This window comes from Nyctereutes procyonoides, unplaced genomic scaffold (assembly GCF_905146905.1).
Source record: "Nyctereutes procyonoides isolate TBG_1078 unplaced genomic scaffold, NYPRO_anot_genome, whole genome shotgun sequence".
In the NCBI taxonomy this organism is placed as follows: Eukaryota; Metazoa; Chordata; class Mammalia; order Carnivora; family Canidae; genus Nyctereutes; species Nyctereutes procyonoides.
In genome coordinates, this window is record NW_026575036.1 from 22,855,553 (window position 1) to 22,860,431 (window position 4,879).

The following is a 4,879-nucleotide window of genomic DNA, read 5'->3' on the forward strand; positions in this document are numbered from 1 at the left end:
TTCCAAGCAACTAAACGTGTCTAACAGCTGGGGTCCCTTTAGCACCCTAAATGTAAGTGTATAAATAGCATCTTAAATGAAAGTAACAACTATCATAGAACTTTCAAATGTTTCTTCCTACATTCAGGACCACATCCATAATCCTAAACCTGACTACAGAAGTGTTTCTCAAACTGTGGTGACAGACTATTTTCTTCCAGTTTTACTGAGGCAGCAGACTAATTTTTAATCTCTAATCCACTATGAATCAACAGGATAAAGATTTTAAATTTTATGTTTGTAAAGTATAATGAAATGAACTTCTAGAAAAAGACATTTTAAAAGACATACAAACTCAACACACCTAAAATTACATCTCAATAACTCTAATCAGAAGAAACATAATAGGAAAAAATTACAGGAACAATATACATTTTTATAGACAGTATGTATGTAGGAGAATAAAATGGAAAATTGCTGATTATACTCATAACTTTTGTCATTCACAATCATAAAAACAAAAAAATATAAAGGAAATAGCAATTCTCTGTATTAAATTGTTTTCCTCACACTTTGAATGAACACTGCATATATCAGTGGTTGAGCCTATTTTCTGCTTATTAACTTATTTAGGTCGGATTGATGACAATGCTACTCTTTGGGGATAATATATATATATTCTTCCATTAACATTTATAATAAAGAAATCAGCTTCACAAAGGTAAATTGACAAGAATGGAAGAAAATGAATTATAGTAAGTTTCTAATTTTTATCAAAAGTAAGGTCAGTAATGCTGCATTTTTACAATACATCTTTAATCCTTTAACAGTAAAAAGTTACAACAATTTATCATGTAAAGTCATGGTTAAATTTATATTACCTTTCAAAAATTAAAGGGAATGCTGGATCCATCATTTTTTCATGCATGTATCTTCTTTTGATACAAAGAAAAATTCCAAACATCTTACCAAATTCATAAGTCACTCACTTATGCAATGCCAAGTTCAATGATCCCACTGATATCTTCTGTTGAATTACGTAATGTGTGATAACAATTTATAGAAACTATTCCTCTAAGTTTCTAACTCTCAATTTTACCCTTCAGTTTTATCTATTACTGAAATATATTTTGCATTCTTTCCTTGCATGGATGTATTTAGGTCATTGAAAATCCCCAAAATGTCAGGTATATAAGCAAATTTATGCTGTCCAATTCACAACTTTAAAATGTTGGGATTAAACTGTTTTCTTATCTTGAAGAACGACTAAGAATTTCTCTTGTGGTTAAAACATTCTCACAGAACTTTTGCCTTCTGTAATCAACATAAGTCAACATGGAAAATAGTTCCTTATGGGGGATATCTGGGTGGCTCAGCGGTTTAGCGCCTGCCTTCGGCCCAGGGCATGATCCAGGAGACCCGGGATCGAGTCCCATGTCAGGCTCCCTGCATGGAGCCTGCTTCTCCCTGTGACTGTGTTTCTGCCTCTCTCTCTGTGTGTGTCTCTCATGAATAAATAAATAAAATCTTTAAAAAAAAGAATTTAAAAAAACAGTTCCTTATGATCAGTTTTTATACTGATAATAAATATCAGTTTTTATATGCTCTCTATAATAAAAAGAATAAGGTAGTAGAATTTAACACATTTGCCTTAACATAACTCGTAATGTTTACTACGGCACTAAGCACACTGTCTAGTTCGGCTGACATTTTTCTCATAACAAGACTTCCTCAATGAAAGAAGTGGTGTGTTAAATTACAAGCTTCCCAATCTGGGTATTTATTCCAGAATACTTTTCCATTATTGAACTTGTACCATTAGAGGATACGTCCACATAAAACTTATACTGTAAATCACATTAGCTGACACTGATCACATGCTTAGATATTGTGGTAATAAAGTGCAATAGATCTTTGCTCTTTATTTGCCTCATGTAGAACCATTATAAACAGTTTAAAATTAGCACTATACTTTGAGTAATCTTGATCCACAAAACCCTACAAATCCAGCTTTCATTCAGCTCTCCAATCTCACCTTATGCCACTCTCCCCTTCACTCTCCTTTTAAAATAAATAATACTAATATATAATACTCTTAAAAATTAACATCAAATGTTATCTTACAACGTAAGCATTCAACTATAAATATTCACTTTAATTGCATTTAATAAGTTTTATATACAATATTTGGATTATTATTCAAGCCCAATAAATTGTTTATTTCCATTATAATTTCTTTGACCCATGAGGTACTCAGAAGTATATATTAAAGTGGTTTAAATAGGGATCCCTGGGTGGCGCAGCGGTTTAGCGCCTGCCTTTGGTCCAGGGCGCGATCCTGGAGACTCAGGATGGAATCCCATGTCGGGCTCCCGGTGCATGGAGCCTGCTTCTCCCTCTGCCTGTGTCTCTGCCTCTCTCTCTCTCTCTCTCTCTCTCTCTCTCTCTCCCGACTATCATAAATAAAAAATTTTAAAAAAATAAAAAAATAAAAGTGGTTTAAATAAATGGAAATTTGTGAGCATTTTATAAGTTTACTTTTTTCTTTTTTTTAATTTTCTTTTGTCACTTATGCCAGTGTTAACATTTTTCATGTAATTGAAGATCTACATATTAAATTTTATTCCCATTTTCCTGACTTGAAGGATATAAAAAGACATTCTAGATATTTTTCTTATTTCTTCAGAATTAGAAATGCAACAAATATTGTTATAGTAAGGATCTATCAATTTTGCAATGAGTAGGGCCTTTGCAATGTTTACTCCATTATACTTTACAACACAGAAGTCTCATTAATGATTTGTGAAATGTTCTAATTTGGTAAGCAAAATGTTTACGTGTTGAGTTTATATTTTTAAAGAAACTGAGGCTGTACTTTGGTGTGTGGAAATGTATGTGCTTGTTTATTAAGTTGATTTTTTATGCTATAATATTCTTCATTATTAATTCGTATAGCCATTTGATGCTTACAAAAAGTATTCTTGTTTTTGTCAAATTCTCATATCCATAGTCCACCTCTGGTTGTAAACCAACCGTCATTGGGTAAGTGGAGTTGCATCACAAACCACTATTTTTCAATAAATTTGTTGTCATTAATTCTGATAGGTGATCTACTGTTAAACTATCCCTCAGCCTTGTAACATTGTATTAATCACACTAAAACCTCTCTCAGCTTCACTACAACATCAGTGTCATTTTGGCATTTTAAGTATCGGAATCTGAAAAATAACTATATATCAAACCAATAAAACTTACAATACCACTTGGGGGTTAATATAAATTTTTTTGTCAATGGTTTCTTCATATAATTTTAGAAATAACATTAGTTTTAAGATAAAACATTCACCTAATTTTTCAGTTTATACTTCTACATCAGTGCAAATTGGGATTTCATTTCATTCATTATGATGTGGGAGTCTTCTCTGCTGAATTAGGTAAGAGTTTTCAGTATGGGAAGAATATTTCCTTAAAATTTTTGTGTTATCCACGATGTAACAGCTACAGACAGGACACGTTTTTATTTTTATTTTTTATATTTTATTTATTTATTCATGAAAGACACGGAGATATAGGCAGAGGGAGAAGGAGGCTCCTTGCAGGGAGACCAATGTGGGACTTGATCCCAGGACCCAGGGATCATGACCTGAGCCAAAGGCAAATGCTCAACTGCTGAGCCACCCAGGCATCCCAGGACACACTTTTAAATGTAATCCTCAGGGATGCCTGGGTCGCTCAGCAGTTGAGCATCTGCCTTCTGCTCAGGGCGTGATCCTAGAGTTCCGGTTCCTGAGTCCCACATCAGGCTCCCTGCAAGGAGCCTGCTTCTCCCTCTGCCTGTGTCTCTGTCTTCTCTCTGTGTCTCTCATAAAAATAAATATAATAAATAAATAAAACAAACAAATAAATAAATAAATAAAATACTCAGTTATTAACATTTTTCTCTATCTAGACTTTCTTAAGTCTAGACAATGGGCAAGACAATAAATGAAGTCCCAATTTAAACATTAGCCTTATTTTTTGTTTGTTTGTTATTCCTATTTTAATTTTTAATCCTATTGGAATCCCTAAAGCCAACCCTCTCAAGATAGCACATATAATAGATGCTCGTGAAATGTGTTGCTCAATTTATTCCTCCCAAGCCTCTTTTTTAAAAATAAATACCCCATGTTCTCTCCCACTTTACACTCTATACTTCTCCTATAATAATAATGTGTCATCTTTATAGATGTTTAATATCTGTGTTCCCTTCTAGAATGTAACCACCATAGGGACAGAGACCATGTCTCCCTTCTTTTATCATAAAATTACAAATGCCAGGAACATTTAAGCTGTTCAATAAATATTCACTGAACAGAATTTTCTTACAGCAGTTTACTGAGTGGAGTACAGACACAAAAATGTCTCACATCTTCAGGAAAAAAATTAAAATAACATTTCAGACTCATTGAAAAGCAAAGTGAAAAATGGCCCCTCACTATGGTAGTATAAATGCCTCCTTCTAGGAACTATTTAGCTCCTAAGCCTTCCAGAAACAGAAAAAGAAAAGGAATTAAGGGGAAGGGAGGGTGAGATAGGTTGGGAGGGAGGGCAGAAACAAATGAAGAAAGAGGCCAAGTTGGGACAACAGTATAAAAGTGGCTAAATTGCCTGTTCATAATAGAAAGTTCATAATGAACTTTTCTTTGCCTTTCATCTCTCACTTTGCACTTCCACTCTCACTCCTTACCTAGCCTGATGAATTTCCATTCATCTTTCAAGATCCACATGGTTATCTCCTCCCTTACACACACACACACACACCCACACACACACACACAGCTGGTTCTCTATTGTAAATATTCTTCAAATCCATAGCACTCAATATACACCTCTGTTGCCGTATATATTATTTCATTTTTAC